Source organism: Molothrus ater, chromosome 19, assembly GCF_012460135.2.
Source record: "Molothrus ater isolate BHLD 08-10-18 breed brown headed cowbird chromosome 19, BPBGC_Mater_1.1, whole genome shotgun sequence".
NCBI lineage: Eukaryota > Metazoa > Chordata > Aves > Passeriformes > Icteridae > Molothrus > Molothrus ater.
This window is the reverse complement of record NC_050496.2, coordinates 5406224-5423790: the sequence shown is the minus strand read 5'-3', so window position 1 is coordinate 5423790 and position 17567 is coordinate 5406224. Positions and strand designations below refer to the sequence as shown.

General features: G+C 45.1%; 2 protein-coding genes across 3 annotated transcripts in view; one reads left to right on the top strand and one right to left on the bottom strand.

Moving 5' to 3' along the window:
* The window catches only part of GRB2 (growth factor receptor bound protein 2), a 55271-nt gene extending 45079 nt beyond the window's left edge, over nt 1-10192 (bottom strand). The window contains exon 1 of one of the 2 annotated variants that reach the window (XM_036394491.2): nt 10057-10192. The gene's annotated coding sequence lies outside the window, so the exon portion shown is untranslated. Of the gene's footprint in view, nt 1-4693; nt 4790-10056 lie in introns of those variants that run through there. The other variant, XM_036394492.2, reaches the window with a different exon arrangement.
* Nucleotides 10193-12575: 2383 nt separating this feature from the next.
* TMEM94 (transmembrane protein 94) overlaps nt 12576-17567 on the top strand; it is a 51236-nt gene continuing 46244 nt past the window's right edge. Inside the window, exon 1 of the mRNA XM_036394861.2 lies at nt 12576-12664. The gene's annotated coding sequence lies outside the window, so the exon portion shown is untranslated. The remainder of the gene's footprint in view (nt 12665-17567) is intronic.

Sequence of the window (17567 nt, the reverse complement as noted above, 5' to 3'; positions counted from 1 at the left end):
CCCGGCGCGGCGCGGCCGCCGCTTCCTCCCGCTGCCGCTCGCCCGGGCCCGGCTCGCGCGAGTGACGCGTCCCGCGGCCAATGACAGCCCCGGCGCTGCCGGGGGCGGGAGCGGCACCGCCACCGGCCCGCCGGGAGCCGCTGCCGCTCCTCGCCCCGGGGCGTCCCGCGGCGAAGCCCCGCCGGGGGGGCCCTACCCGCTCCCGCCTCTCCCGGGGATCTCTCCCGCTCCTCACAGCGGGAATTACAGCGATGTAACGGGGAGAGGACGTGGCCAGCCGGCCCCCCGAGGAGAGCCCCGGGCTCGGCACCACGGGACCGGCACAGCCCGCGGCAGGCGAGGGGATGCGCTCCGCTGCCCACCGGCTGCCCTGGGAAAGACCCGTCTGGAAATGCCCGCACCGATGGTTTGGGTTCTGCCACTCAAACAGCTCATGTCGATTTAAATACAAGCTAGACAAAGCAGAGTGCTATTGGGTTGTTGGAATGGAAATGCCTATCAGAAGGTGTCCTCAAATAATATGACACAGGAATAAAAGTTTGGGCTAACTCTAAGTAAAAGCAACCATCCTGAAATTCTGGTGCTTTGAGCAGCAGAACACGTTAAAAAATCTTTGCAATTCAGTGTGACAATCAGCAAGTTTGTGTCTCTTACGGGCTCAGAGAAGACATTAAATCAAACCTGGCAAGTCATATACACACACTGAAACCACTGAAAAGGCTTAAATCCTACCCTCAGGTTTGAATAGGAATGATTTTCTATAACCCAACTACACTTGATAGCGCAGAAGCTAAATAATCAGAAAAAATCACCAAAACACAAGAAAGACAGTCTGTAAGTTAAAACCCACCATGAATACCCCCTTGAAGAGCTAACAGAGAGCTGGCACTTGTCAATGACAATTCAAGACCGAAGAGATCTGACAAACACTGGTGAACCCACGCACCTGCTAATTCAGGCTCTGTGGTTGAGGCCCAGAAAGAGCCCTGCTGCATGCAAAGGCAGCAGATGGCAACAGCAATTCTTCATTTCAGAGAAAAACCTGCCTTACATAAATGCAGTTCAGCAATTAACATGCTTATATTCCATGAGCCCCATGTTTGCCCAACCTTCAGCTCCCTGTAGAGAATAATGAAGCTTGAGGCAAACACTGGAACTGAGATTCTATCACAGGAATCTGGCAGAATGAGAGGAGGTATTAACAGGATTCACCTTGATTTTAAAAAAAACAGCTTAGCAGGGTCCTCACATGGACAGAGCTTTGGGATTTCTCTGGTCTTCCTACACAGCACTACTGAAACATCAGCAAGGCTGAAAACAGAGTCACCTGTCACAAAGACCCCAACAGAACAATCTCCCTGTGCTACCATAACCGATGGAAATGAATGTACTGGATCCAAGCTTCAACCAACACACATAATGAGATCCATAAAGTGGATTAACTACATCTTAACTACATTTTGGTAATTATGAAAGACTTAATTTTAGTCTCAAGGCTGATTAAAAACCTTTTTTCTGATGTGAGTCTTTCACATCATACCAGCACACTCATCCAAACAGCAATAATTACTTCCCTTCACCAGAAGCATTTTCTTTTTGCTGCTTCTACTGTGTTGTGTTCACCACCTCCTCACCTTTCCAACCTGGCCTCTTGGGGTTTGTCAACTGATGGTACTGATAATTTTCTGCTATTATAGCACCATTAAAGGGCAACATGAATGACAGTGTATGAAGCAATGGAAAATGCAAACTGCTCAATGCTTGTTGTCTACCTGTCCTGTATCTTTCATGGTAAACATCATCTATTTCTAGTCCTTCTTAAAAATTATGGGAAGAAACCTTTGGGTGTTTCTAACACCACCCACTACACCACATGTGAAGACAAACACCTTCAGCCAAGGGAGCATGGCTTGAAAACCCCAAGTTCCAAACCTAAGAATGTAACATCAAATTGCAAACTTAAAGTATACACTAAAGGCTTGAGACACATTTAAAGAAAGAAACTGCTTCAACTTATAAATATGCCTTTTCTGGGGGCACACAAGTATTGCTACCCAGCACTGCACTACCAGCTAATAATTACTTTTTTAACTGAAGGTGTTAAAACACAGCCTTCCTAGAGAAACTGATGCAGCATTTCCAAGAACTATACTGGCATTTCCCTGAGCTTAGTAACAGCACAATGTCGGGAAATTTTCCAGCACAATTCAAGATGAAAGAGATTCATCATGCAATACTCTTTAAACATGCATTTGTACTACTACCACCATCAGATATATTGTCAACATACAAAGGAGTGAAGTTTCCAGGTAACAATTTTAACAGCAGCTGCAGTGTAGAGCAAAACTTTAACCTTCTTGACTTTAGACAAAAGTGTAGCTGAAGTTTAGGCACTAAAGTTACATCTGAAAGAGGGAACAGCTTTGAAAATATTAAACCAAGGTACTCACACAGCAAATGTCAGGAAAGGTGAAGTCAAGGCATAATTCCCTTAAAGTCTCTTAAGGAAGCATTTTCTGCTTAGAATCTTATTTAATAAGTTCTTACACACATTCAGCTATACTGTTATTAAAACACAAACAAACCAACTGCATGAGTGGGGAAAAAAGCACAGCTGTAGCTGCTTCAGGTAGAGAGCAGTGGAACAGGACACCTCACTGCAGTGAGCCCTGTCCACAGACTGCAAATGGACTAAGACTGGTATGGATGAATAACAGTCAATATATGAACAATGGTTACATGTTACAGAAATTATCAGATGATCTTGCTAGAGAAATGACTAAGATTTCTCAAAATATCAATGTTTCTCACTTTGCTGTGACTTGGGTTAAGACTTCCTTTGCTCTCAAAAATACTGGGAGGGGTGAGAGGAAGAAAAGGCAGCAGATGCAGCCAACAGCAAATGCTCATTAGTAGTAGTGCTGCAGCTCAGGATGGAATAAAAGTAATTATAAAGACAAACCTCCCTGTTGTGGCCAACAGGAAACAATTCTCATGTTCACTTCAACAGATATTTCAAAAAGCACACAGGCAAAGGTGAGCTTTTTACATTACTCTTAGAAACAGCATGGTTTTTAAACAAAAGAGAGTGTTCTCATTGTTCTCTTTTGACTGTTTTACAGCTCTTCTGGAAAGTGATACAGGCAGGAATAGAACAACAGACAGTTTAGAAAAGCCAAAGAGAGGCAAGACAGATTCACTGGGAGATTTTGGAAAGAATCAGGTCCTAAACTTCATCAGCTGTTTTAGGACAAAACATTACTGAGGGTGGTAGAAAGAAAAATGTGCGCATACATCATCTGGAAGACATGCAGAAATGCAAGTGTCAGACTCTAGACAAAAGAATAGATAGTTAAAATTGTAAGGGCAGAACACTAATTCAAATTAACCAAATAAGGAAGTATAACATAATAAAGGAACAAAGTAAAATATAAATTATATTATTAACATATAAACCCCAGAACATTCAGGATCACAAATTATCCCCCTAATCCACCAGTTTAAAAATATTCTACTTCCTTCAGCACCAGACAACTCAAGATATCACTCACAAAACTAAGCTACAGCACAAAGCCCAGATAATACTTATCAGATCAAAACATTTTATCAGGTAACAAGAAAACTTCACCTCTGCCAGAATGGCGGTTCTTTTTTTTTTTTTTTTCTTATTTTAAACTGTCTAAAACTGCTTTAAATGTTACAAGCTTAGCTGGTACTATGAAATACTCAAAATACTGTATGACAATCAAACTAAGAGATGATAACAACTCAAAGGTCTTTTTATGGCACAAATTCTCAATATCCAAAGTTGGCACAGAAATGGATTACAAACAACATTGCGTTTGAAGATTGATTTACCATCTGTGGTCCTTCAGATTTTGTCCCTTGACCCCGGGAATTTAACAGTTTTTGAAACAAAGAATTAACTTCCCTGAGCACCGTATCTGTGAATTGCTCTTGCAGTTACTTATTGTGCTACAGAATAGTTTTCACTGTAGGTTATAAAAGAGGTGTCTGAGTCAGATGTTGTGGGAGTTAACAAGGCCGCATCCTTGTCTTCTACAGATTATTTGAAACTATATTGGCAAGTCAAACCTTATCCCACAAAACCAGCACTGGTTCTCAAGAAGGAAGTTCAGAAGAGAAGGAAGAGGCCAAGAGAAAAACGTCCTTCTCCGCCACAGAAACTCACGATTGAAGCATGACCCCAAATGTGTTTGGAGACAGGGCGGCAGGGATGTTATCCTGCCTACAGGGCACTCGCAGCCTTTCAGCCTTTGGAAGCGGCCTTAAGTTATGGAGCTCTTTTTGGGGAATACAAAAGATAAGCCCAAGAACCCGGAGCAGCCAGCACTCCCCAGCCGCAGGGCAGAGAGAAAAGCGACCCCCGCCCGGTGTTCGCTGTACGTGAGCCGGGAATCTCGCCGAGCAGATGACGGACGCCTCCTGAGCCCAGAGCTTATTTCAACCACCACCCCCCCACCGGCAGAGCCTGCATCCTCTCCACCCCCCGGGCAGGCCGGGGCCCGGCGGGACACGGGCCCAGCGCCGAGGCGAGTCCTGCGGAGCGTAGCGAGGAGACCGGAACACCACGGGGCCCAGGCCGCGACACCGGGGGCTCAGCGTGCGCCCTCCCCGCTCCCCGCTCCGATACGGCACGGCCCCCGGCGGCCCTCCGCACGCCCGGACTCACCGCGCAACGCTGGGCGCTCCCGCCGCCTGCCCGGCCCCGCGCGGCCCGGCCCGGCCGCCGCTCCAGCGCCGCCTCAGCCGCCGCTCCGGCTTCGGCCCCGGCCCGGCCCCCCGCCCGCCGCGCCGCCGGTCCCGCAGCAAGTCTCGCGAGAGCCGCCCTGTCAGCGCTCACCGCCCCGTCGGGAGCGCGGGCACGCCCCGCGCATGCGCAGCACCGCGCCGACCTACCCTGCCCCAGCCCCGGGCGGCCGCCCCGGGAACGGCGGGGTTCGGGTCGAAGCGGGCGCGGAGCGGGAAGGGATAGGAGAGGCAGCACCCGAGCAGCAGGGTCCGGGCCAAATACCTGAAAGGAGGGTGTAGCCAGATGGGGGTCGGGCAACTAGCCATAGGACAAAAGGGCAAAGTGAAAGGTGCGCCAGGGAGGCTCTGGTTGTACATCAGGAAGAATTTTCCACCGACGTGGTTCTTAACCACTGCAACGGGCTGGCCTGGAGGTGCTGGAGGCACCGTCCCTGCAGGTGTTTAAGGAAAGACTGAACGTGATACTCGGTGCCATGGTCTGGTTGACATCGTGGTGTTGGATCATAGGTTGGCCTCGCTGGTCTCCGAGGTCTTTTCCAACCAAATTGACTCTGATACTGCTATCGAGGCTCTGTCTCCTCCTCAGCGTCTGGAGGAGAAATCACGCTGGCTTTGTGCTCAATACATGCCTAATTTGTCAGTGTCTCCACTTGTCTGTCAGACAGAGCCATCTACCACACCATGGAGCCAGCAGGGAGGAATTGATTGAGAAATTCTCTAACTACCAGAGATACACCCCAGCTTGTCCAGGCAGTGTTTGAGCAGACACCGAGGGGTGCAGAGCTGCTCACCGAGCTCAGAGCAAAGAACACACCTGGTCAGCCGTTACTTGACAACTGCCACCTCTCCTGAGGAGTGATTAAGGCACCCGTGCTGTAGGAACAAATAGTTTAATCACACATGGCAATTACAGCATCCACAGAGGCCAAAATTCAGATTGCACAGGCAACTAATGTCAGGGTTTGCATGGATGACCGTCCTGACATTCTTTTAGCTTGAAAATACTTTTAATTATAGAGTAAAGCAGTTGCTCAGGTAAAGGTCAGGCCTCAGTCCTTTGATAAAGGCAAAAATAAAAAGCTTTCCTCTGGCTTTAGAAAGGAAAGGTGATTTCTGAACATGAAAATTCTTTCTAGCACTGTACTCCCACCCCTTGAAGGGATAGTTGCTACAGGGTTACTTTTATCCATCCCCACTCCCCACCTCCAGAAAGATGCCAAGACTGGAAGTGGGCACTTGAAGTGGGCACAACCACAGTGTCCAGACATCAACTGCAGGGCCCACAGCTGGGCTCGTGTAAATTTAGGATTGTTGTGGACCAAAGTCTACAATTTAGGCACAGGTAACTGATATTTTGTTGTATGACAGAGATGCACCTTTTCAGCCTCCAATTAAACCCTCTTTTTAAAAATAAACCATGACACTGGTTGCTCTCCTCAGCTGGAATCTGCCAGGGGGGTTATGGTTACATCCATACCAAGACCAGAGTACCATCAGAATATTTACCACAACCTCAGACAATCTAGCTTATAAATTGTGTTCTGCAAATGTTGCCTGCTAACATTCTCATTATAAATGCATAAGCAGCTTGATAAAGACTGGATTAAATTTGAGCTTTAAACCCTTGGCAAGTTCATTTTCTCATCCTCACAACATTGTCTTTAAGGGGTTTTAACCTATTCCCAGGTTTTGGGAGAAGATGTGAGTTCTTCCCATACTTCATTCAAAACATTGGAAAGGGTGGAGAAAAGGAGCTTTAGGAGCTGAAATGTTACAAATGTTTCAGACATTCTTTCTGAGGATGCAGAAATGATTCATTTAGAAGTGACTCCAAGACTGATGAAACCAGAGCTGGATTCCAAGGTCGCTCAAGTCCCCAGTACTTGTTCCTAGAACAATCCTACAGAATCTCGTGTTTCATGTATGCCCTCAAGACGGGGATTCAGAAGTTCATAGTAAGTTTCTGTAAGTCAAATAAGTTCTCAAAGAAGTTATAGGAGCTACTTTTAGCTGGACTTGAAAAGCCAGCTATGGCCAACAGCTGCCAGTTGAATGACAGCTACTTTATGGGGCTGCAGCTGCCTGACTGTAAAAGGGCAGTCCTAGAAAATCAAACAAGCAACAAATTTCAGAAATAGCAGAGATTAGAGTGTTACAGAAAGATATTCCTGACTGAGGAATTGCTGAGATGTACTTGCTTGCAAACAAATCCATGTAGAATGTTCCCCCAGCTTGCAAACAAGTTAATACTTTATAGAAACACAAAGCTTATTGTGCAATACTGTGCAGCCTTGCTACAGCAAAAGCCAAAATCCTGACATAGCTGTGAGCAAGGGTGAAAAAGGCAACAGAGACATTGTTTTGCTAAAGATTCAATTTTTTTTTTTTTTTTGCAGTCTAGGAATAGCTTGAATTTTCTATGACAGTTGATGATGATAGAATATAATCCAAGATTAGCTCTGAGTATTTTAAGAAGGTAAGAAAAATCCTTGCGTCTGACATTTCTTTTGGATACCTTTTTAAACTTCTCAGAGCAGTCTGGGGAAATAAATGTATGGGTTTTGCTATCAATAGATCAGAGGAATATTTGTTAAAATGGGTCAAGCAGCCACTAAAGGTTTAAAATTGCTGCTTGGAATAGTTGTATTAATGCCATGCTCCTAAGGCTGTTTGTTGTTCTCCTCAGACATGAGGATCTGTCATCATCATGAACTACAATACACTTGACAATTTAAGGAACTTTGTGTTGCAGTGTTTTTTTTAAAGGCATCTGGCACAATAATTGTAATGAAATACATTTATAACATGCACCTTTCTTCCTCTGACGCATTTCCTGCTTTCAAAGAATTGTAGTGTTTTTTTTAAAAAAGCAAACCCTTGATTAGCTCAGCACATCTGAAGATGCTCCAAATTTCACACTGTGATTCTGCATTGTAGTGCTGCAGTTTGTATAGGGTAACACTCTGTGTATAAGTTGGATCTAAGCAGCCTGATCTAAGCAGGACACAAAGCTTGCTCACATGGAAAGTCAGACATTGTGCCACAGGGAATGTGCAATAGATGTAGACAGGCTCCGATCAATTTTCTTCAGCGCAGTTGAAAATTTACTGCCACGAGCCTGCTCTGACAGCTGTGGGGGACTGCCTGGATATTCACCTCTGTCTGAGATGTGCAGGGATCCAGTGGGTGCGGCACAGGGGGGAATGACAGGAATGTAGGCACAGCGTGGAGGGAATGGGGAATGCTGGCAATGGGGCTGTTGAGATTTATTGCATTAATATTACCTTCTTGCCTTTTGCTTCCCACATCAACCCATGTCAGCCTCAGTGTGATAATCAAGCCAGGGACATTAGCCATAAAATCCAAAACTACTCCATTTACTACATATTTGGGTCTGTCTTGGAACAAAGTTGCTTCAAACATGACTGATGCAACCAAAGAGCAACAAATATAACCTGCTCTAGGAAGATGCTGAATACCCTGAGAAAAACCTAACACTGAGGTTCTAAAGTCAGACCATAGACGGAAACAAAACTGCAGGTACCACATACAGACAGAACTGGCAACAAACTCACTTTTTTTGTCAGCTCATATTAAAATGGACACCAAGGAGGAGAGTCTACAAGACTTAAATGCTATTAGTAGAGTTTCTCTAAAACCTTAATTCAAGATTTAGATTTCTGGTCTATAGGATTTCCCCACATGCCCATATTTGGAACATTGGGTGACAGGACTAATTAGGGAATCAGACAGCAAAGCTAGGGAAAAAACCTTGTCCAAATGTGTTTTCTGGGTCTGTTCTTCAGAGAGCAGGATAATGAATGAATTGGGTAACTACTTTGCTGTATATTGGTGTGTTGGTCTCATTTTGATTTGCAGCTTTAGGTTAGTGCTAAAGGCAACAAAATCAAAGGGATGGAATAGATGTATGATGACAGATAATAGAAGTGTACACATACAAATATATAGATATCCATATTCTGCAAACAGGGAAGCAGAGGCATAGAGGGCTTGCCCAAAGCCATACAATAAACTAACACCAGTGTTCAGCAGCATTAGGAACAGAATTGGCAGTTTTTAACTTCTGAGCCAGCTGAAACCCTCCTCATGTTCTGCCCTGGCTTCTCACACACACCCTGAACTGTTATCACAACTGTCTGTCTCTGTAAATCTGCCCAAGTGCAATCAATAAGTGTTGCTGCTTGTGACCCAGACAGAACAGCTGATCTGCCAGAACAGCTTCACAATTTTACTCATTACAGATCTCAAGAGCACTTGTGAAGCAGTTTAATCACCATGTGAGACAAACAGGGGCTGTTCTGACTTTTATAGACCAGGAGACCAGAAAACTTAAGCTCAAAACTAGCAGAAAAAAGGTCCAAACCAAAACCACACATGAGTCTTACATTCAAACAGATTTCTTTCCATACCAGCTGTGTTTCTATGGTCACAAAAAAGAAATGACAAGATTTATAAAACTGACTGTGTAGGAAAGGTTGTTCTATCTGGGACCTGCAATAGCTGTCACTGACATTAAGAAATTAAACAATGAAATCAGTTGGCTGGGGTCACCCAGAACTGCTTAAGCTCTGAAAGAGACCTGTAAAAGAGAACCAGATGCAACTATAGTGTGCCATCCCCCTTTCTTTAGTACAAAAGGACTTCTGCTTTCTTCCTACTCCCAATCCAGTCATCTGTCATTTTCAGGACAGCCTGGAATTGTCAGTTCAATTACCTCTCAGTTTGGTGAAAAACAAAGCAGATGCTGCTTATTACAAAAAGGCAGAATTGCTCTCTTTTGTGAAATATATCACTTATTTTTTATAATTAGACACTGAATGACGTGCAAGTCCCTTGTTTATTAAGCAATACACAGGAGCTGGCAAATAATGTAATTCAGCTAAAATGAAATACTATCTTCCCTTCAGCTTTGGTAAAGGTGGTGGTCAACTCAACTACTCCTTTTAATTTTTAACTCAGTCAGGTTTTGTATCAATCTTCCCCTTTCAATTCCTTTTTTCACTATGCACATTATAATTATAGTAATTTCTTAGCATCTGTTATGAAATATGCAGGGGGGAGGGAATCAGACGAACAGCCACTGCCTGTTCTAAACAATACAAAATATTCTCGCTGATTTAATTATATTTAAATTATTTTGCACAACTATTCAGAAACTCTACTTGTCAAATACTGATTAAAATGCAACTTCAATACTTTGTCAGAGAGCTTAACTAAAAACAAAGACAAAGAAAGCTTTGGGGTTTTTTTTGCATACAATACCTGCTTTAAAGTGATCCTAGTGAAATTCTCATGTCTGCTCTCCACAGCAGCCACCCTGGTGAGGACTGACTGAAAGGCACATGCAGGGAGGTCAAAGAGTTCCGTGGATGTGCCGGGCTCCTCAAGCTGCTCCAGGCGGAAGCTCACGGCAAGCTGAGCCCTGGCTCTGCCCATGTGCTGCGGCCCCAGGGGGAGCCGGCAGATCCCTCCGGCAGATCCCTGCGCTCACACGTGGGAGCATGCAATGAAGGTTTTGCAGACTACCCACATAGGTTTGAGTTATTTCATTTCTATGAGCTCACTTCCACCAAAGTTATATAGGAGGCCTTTACATGGTGTAACAACTCCAAGAAATATAAGGATGTGGAGGAAAAAAGCACTCAAGGAATAGTTTAGAAGCTATTTAGAAGCGAGTATGGGAAGTGATCTTAATTTGCAGGCAAAATTGACTGATTTGTGGTTTCCTCCATACCAAAATACTGCATTGCTATAAACATCCAGAACGAATATTCCCTTGTTTACCATTCATTCACAATTCTGCAATATTAAACAATGGAGAAGATGATGACTTGAGCACTGTGCTGTAGACCAGGTCTTTACAGCAAAGTTCTCAGGTCCAAAAATCACACCAGCTTAGTGCCTCTTGAGTGCTTCACAGCATTTGCCTCGAGTTTCCCTTTGTCACCCTCTCCTAAAATACATGGAAAAGTGCTCTCTGGACACCTGTCCTATTTCTGAATCTGTAGCAGCACCTGGCCAATTCAAGGGTGTCTCTGCTCCTCCAACCTCCCCTGTAATAATGCATTTTGATGTTTTTCATTTATTCTCAGCACTCTGCAAGCACGAGGTCCCTGAGGTGAGCAGTTAGATCAGGTTTACCAAGGAGGAAGTGAAGGCACCAACACGTTAAAGGTGCAGCCTGCCAGTCCCTGTAAGTGAACATTTCACTGACAGAAATTCTATACACAGTGTACTTGTGAGAGAAAACAGAGTTTATTAGGGGCTTGTTTAAGATCCACAGGGAATCCATGTCAGAAGCAAAATAACCCTTATTCCAGATCTCTGTTCAAGATGTATCTTTACTCTGACCTTTTACTTAAAACCTTCAACTAATTAAGTAGATTTTATTGGGTAGAACAATCTAAAGAGGAGCTAATGAGATGCTTGTGCAGCACTAAGCACAACTCATGATTTTGTATTATTGCAATTGAAGTAGGACATTTATCTTCTTTCCCTTCATTGTACCGTCTCTAAACTACACCATCAATTCCCCACATCTACCATTTTGTTTCCTTCTAAGTCACAAAACCACTTTCAGCATCACTCAGGTGTTTTGGGAGTTTTTTGTTAACTGATTCTAAGGAAGTCTTCTGAGTAACAAGCTCAGAAAATCCAGGAATTCTGTGGCCTTGATTCTCCTCACTGAAATTTAAATTGTATTTAAAAGAGCTGAAATCACACCCGTAGAATCCTGCACTGTGTGTATCCAGGCACTGTCAAAGTAAACTGTCTCAAAGGAGTATGGAGAAGTTCTCAAAATGCTACATTCTTAAACTGCATCTGCATTGAAAACAACGCAGAGCTTAAGCTCTTTGTACAAAATTGCAAACAACTGCACCAGGCCTTGGCATTTGTAGTTTAGCAAGCTAGTCAAGATGAGCTTTGTAACAAAATATCGCACATGGGAACTGCCACATCGCAACTCGGGATAATACAAGCTCTGTAATGAATTAAAGGAATAGAAAAGGAGTTAAAATTGACAGACAGACATCTTTTCAATTTACTACAAATTCAGAAGTCAAGCACCAAATGTCTGCAGGCAGAGGCACAGAAGTGTCTCTGTCTCACACCTCTGACTTCCTTTCCAGATTCTGCAGAGGCTTAGATTTCATGTGAAGATTACCGGCTGCCTGGGTTTGTGTGCTCGTCCCTGCCATGGTTTCCTGTGCACCTGGCACCCTGCGGCCGCCTTCACCTCATGGCTCCCAGTCTGCTGGTTCTCTACACCAAAAGTGGCTTTTCAGCGGGACATCTGCAGGTGTCACCCTCCTCTTGCAGGTGTCACCTCCTCCTGCAGCGGAGTCCCCTAAAAGGGACTCACCTTCTCTCTCACCCCCTCCCCTGGGGCACCCACCAAACCCTGTCATTGATGAGGGCATGGAGCCTCGGGCCATGGACCGCCCTCGGGCCCTCTCCATGCCCTCCCGCGTTCCTTTCACCACAAAGTCACTTCACTGCCCCCCACTACCGTCTCCACGACGTCTCCCTAGGAGCCGTGGGGTGACTCTCGCCCTGGGTCTCAGCTCCGCCCGCCGCCCCCTCGGCGCTGCCGCCCTTTCCCCTCAGCCTCCCCTCACGGCCGGCCCCGACCTGCTGCCAGGGCGAGCGCCTGGCTTCGCGCGCCACCCCGGCCCAGCCAATCAGCGCTCGGCGTGCGGGCGGCCGCGCGGGCTCGCACCAACCAGAGAGCGGCTTCTTGCGGCGGCCCCGAAGCGCCCCCGCGGGCCCCCGGCGCCGGGGCGTCCCGCCTGCCAGTGACCGAGATGGCGGCCCCGGCCCCGGCGGCGCGGCGGGCGAGCGGCCCCGCCGGCAGCGCCCGGCGCGGCGGGTGAGTACGGGCCGGGCGGCGGGGCAGGGCCGGGCTGTGGCCCTCTGGGGAGCGCGGCCGGCGGTCCCCTCCTCGACTGGGGGCTGCCCGCCACGAGGGGGGAGGCCCGAGGCAGAGCCCGCGGCGGTCCGCAGCCCTGCGGCCCCACTGCCCGCAGTTCGTCGGAGCGTTACCCAGCGGCTTAGGAGGAAGAGGAAATTAGAAAAGGACACACAAAAGGCAGTCTAAACATATGATGGCAGCTCAGCGCACCGGCGGCACCTCTCCCACAGCTGCGGGACAGGCTCCGGCTGGCAGCGCCACGGAGCATCCCCGGGGCACCGGGCTCGGACTATTCCTCCGGGGCACCGGGCTCGGAGCATCCCTCCGGGACACCGGGCTCGGACTATTCCTCCGGGGCACCGGGCTCGGACTATTCCTCCGGGGCATCGGGCTCGGAGCATCCCTCCGGGACACCGGGCTCGGAGCTATCCCTCCGGGGCACCGGGCTCGGAGCATCCCTCCGCGACACCGGACTCGGAGTCAGGCCAGGGGGTGCCCATCAGCCGTGTGTGCGCTTGGGTAGTTGCAGTTTCAAACTCCGCATAAAGGTTTAGTGTCTGGTCCCAAATTCTGGCCTTTAGGTGCTTTTCCTGACTCCTTCCAGCCGGGATAGCAGCATTCTCTCAGCCGGTTCTTTCATATTGCTTCACTCCTGTGCCTACTTCAGCGCAGTGTTGTGATCAGCAGAAATTCGTGGCACACTTCGTTTTGTCCCAGATGTCCACCTGTTTCAATTCTCAAAAGCTGTGATCCACACGGTTCTTGCTATTTGTCTGTTTGGGAGCTTTTCATTGTCAGAATAACAGAGGGTGTTATTGGTAAGGAAAAGCCTAACAAATCCCCTTTAAAAATACCATTACATAAAGCATACCATTACATACCATTACATAAAGCATGAGAAGTTTGTCTTAGATGATACTATCTACCCAGAAGATAGAGAGAAAGGGAAAACCCATAAACAGGAGCGAAGAGTGTTTTAGTACACATTTAACACTGAGTTTTCACAGGAAATCTTGTACCATGGAAGAGTTTCCTTAAGTGAGGCTTACCAGTGTTAAAAGTTACCAAGATAATAGCAGATACCATAAGCACCCATCCATCTTCCTGAGGCAGCTACCAAGGCATAGATACTTTCATGTTTTCTCAGGAAAGGAAGCTACTAAGGACTGCTTCTTTAAAATCCTATTCTTTCTCCCAGCAATTGTAGAAAAAACTTCCTAGTTGAACAGGCAGCTCACACACAATGAGACACAATGGAATAGTAGCACATGAGCTCTATGAAACACTTTAAGTTACTTAGAAATGCAGGTTTCTATGTAAACAAACTGTTACTCAACAGCTGCTGTACTGCATTAATCTACAGTGCTTGCTCAGATGTAGTAAAATTTGAATACCCTAGCAAGCAAACTAAATTTGTTTTCCAAGAAGCCTGCCTAATATAGTCATACGTAGAAATAGTTACATGGTGCTGGTTTTGTGCAAGATATGTTTTATTCTTTAGAGAAGTGGTTTATATTTCCTATATTTTAGTCAAGCTTATTGAAAAATATTTACATAATATTCCTCTTAACCATGACCTTTTGAACAAACACCTTGCCAACATTTTTTATCTGATGAGAGGATTAAGATATTAGTGCTTCTAGCCTCAGTCGCCAAACAAATGAATTTTGGTACTGCAGGTGGAAGCAAGAAACAAGCAAGAAAACAAGCAAGAAAACAAGCCTTTGTCCTCTAATCTTCACATTACAGCTCTGTTTACGTCTTGATCTGTCAGAGCCCTACCCAAATTAGGTGCTGGAAGCCACTGCAAACACTCAGACCAACCTGCCCCAGACACAGCCCTGAGAAGGTGTGGGTTGGGAGGGTTTATATCCCCCTGTGGCTGGCTGAGCCTGGCCAGGAGCAGAGCCAGAGGCCATGGGGGATTGGCCTAAAGGGTTGGGTTGATTTGGCCAAAAGGGTTGGGTTGAGTTGGCCAAAAGGGTTGGGTTGAGTTGGCCAAAAGGGTTGGGTTGGCCAAAGAGAGTGACCTGCTCAGGCAGCATTGTCCTGCACTAGACCTGTGGGAGCAGGGTTTGCTTTGGATTGGATGGGTTCACATCTGTGATAATGTATGTGTTTGAACACTAAATAGTGCAGTGTGCATCTCTGGAGTGCTCTTGAGTGAAGACTGGGGGGAGATTCTTCAGGAGCTGTAGGGAGCTCCTGTTTTCCTTTCACAGTAGAGTGAGGCAGCTCACTGCCCTGTTTCTAGACACAGCTCATCCTACATGTGTTCATCATAAAACTTTCACGGGGCTTGTGAGAATAGCAAAACACACAATCTGTGAAGCGCCTTTCCTAGATCAGGGCTGTGCTGTGCTTGGAATGGGTTTGAGTTTGGTCTGAATGGCCCTCAGGTGCTGAGTCTGCTCTGGGAAACTCCAGAGAACACCTTCCCATTGGCACAGTGTTTATCAAATATCTCCAAATGGCAAACACTGGTGTAAGAATACTTTTTTACCCATATTTACTATAAACTATGAAAACAACACCTTTATTTATAATCTAGAATTAAGAGGAAAAGCTGCCCTTTTGTTTCTGAGTCAGTGTATATCAGCAAAAATTGATTTGCTAAAAGGTCCTATAAATTCCTATAAATGCAGCACAAGCTTTTTAAATTTTACTTTGTGCCATTTTCTTTCTGTGGTTTTCTAACATTTCAGTATTATTTAATTTTAAATGGAGGTAGTTATACAATCCTGGTTACAATATCATGATGATGAATGACAGCTGTCACTTTTGCAGTGAATTCTTCCATAGATTTGCTGTAAAAATTTCTTTTCAAGACATTGTGCCACAACATCTTGTCTCTGCAGAAGCTGTAGGGGCCCTTCCACCTTTCAGAATTGTGCCTTTTATTGCATTTTTCACTTTGATCCAGACTCTCTACATGCTGTGACTTTCTGTGGCAGGCAGTACCTGAAGCAGAAAAAGTAAAGGAATGGAATCCTTTAGTTCCCAAACACACTTTTTTCTTTTTAACCAAGTAAGGAAAAATGAACACAGCAAATACTTCTCAGATTTACAATACCTTAATTTGTAATAGTATCAGCCCCTGTGGAAACAGTAAGGTAGACTAAACGAATTATATAATTCTTTGATCCTATTCCTTTTGATAATTGCTTCTCAGCTCACCAAAATGAAATTAAAACAAGTGTTCTTTCACTTGTGGAACATCTTTTTTTATCAGTCTTAATCTTCCAAGTAAACCAAAGGTCTTACAAGTGTGCCAAAGCAATTCCCTACTCCCCTTCTCCCTCTTTGTTGCTCAGGTTTCATTTTGAGCAATGACTCTCTTTTGAAACAGTCCAATGTGCAAGTTCTGAATGTGCTGGAGAAATTAGGAAGGAGTCAGATATTTTTTATTGGAAAATTCTCAGCAAGTAAGGTTTAAACAAAAAGTAATTTCACCTCCAAGAGGCACAGTTGTCAATGGATGACACTCAAAAGTTCATTTCAAATTTAATCCTGTTTGTGATTCAGTGCAGAATAGACCTCTCTCTGATTCCTGTCATTTAGGAAGGGAAGCAGAGACTGTGTGAAATCAGCTCCTGATTCTTTACAGCCAGGCTCAAATGAGATATGTGACTGCTGCTGGGTTGATAATACTTAGCACATATACAGCACTATTTCAGAGCATCTCACTTTACAGATACTAATAAATTTATTTCACAGTCTTCCTCTGAAGCAGATATGCTTCTTCCTATCTACAGTCTGGGGTTATTGAGGCAGAGAATGTTTAGCTGGCCCAAATTCTGACAAGTCTTTTTTCACAGGCAGATACTGAAGCCAAGAAGTGTGTCTGCCAGCTCCCTTGCTGTAATTATTCCATGCTCTCAGTGAGTCCCAAAGCAATTGACAGTATCACTTGGTGCACCTTTGGAAGGCCATGTATCAGCCAATGTCCCCGTGTTGCAAATGATCAGGCAGACATCAGCTCCTCATGAGTAGGAAGGCCGTATGGTTCTGCTGATATCAAAACAATCAGCTTAAATCAAAGCCATTTTCTCCAAGGCAGCTGCTTTTTTTGGTTATTATCTGTTCCCCCGTGTTTCTATTCTTGGTTGACAGATCAGGCTTCTGTTCTTGAGGAATTCACTTTTGGCAGCAAGAAATGTTCACGCTCCCCATCATTTTTCATAGACTAATCTGTGTTGGGAATTTTCAGTAAATAACATAAAAGCATCAGTGATTGAACACTTTAGGGAAAATAGTATCATTAGGTTGATTTATTTTTCTCTCTAAAGACAGCAGCTTCTAAAACATATTTTTCTTTTCAACTGTCTATTGGTTCTATAATTGCCTGATCTTTCTTTGCTAGTTGTTTTATAAGTTTGGTAGGTAATATATCATGCTGTATAGTTTTTTATTAAAATTCAACACTGCTGTCTCATACTGATGGTTAAGTGATTTGAAATCCTTGGAAAATCTGAGCCATAGTATTTTTACCTATATAGATACACTGGCTGCATAAGGCATTGTTATTCAAGAGATGATCTGGTAAAGAAAAGGGTGAATGGGCCCTTGCAAAGTTCTGCTGTCCAGAGGGATGTTTCAAACACTTGTTGATACTCAGATTGAGCTACAAGACTTGCTCTTTGCTCATGGCACTTCCAAACTGAAACAAGTTAAGGGGGGATGTGGATGTATTTTCCAATCTAAAAAGGATATCAGGCACACATAGCAACCCAGGCACAGAACTCACCCAATCATGTAAAATAGAGATATTCTGAGGTGGGTTGCAGACCTCTCCCCACAGCTGTGGGATAACCACTGCCTGGGTTTGGCATACAGACTTCCAGACAGTTGGCTTGTTGTT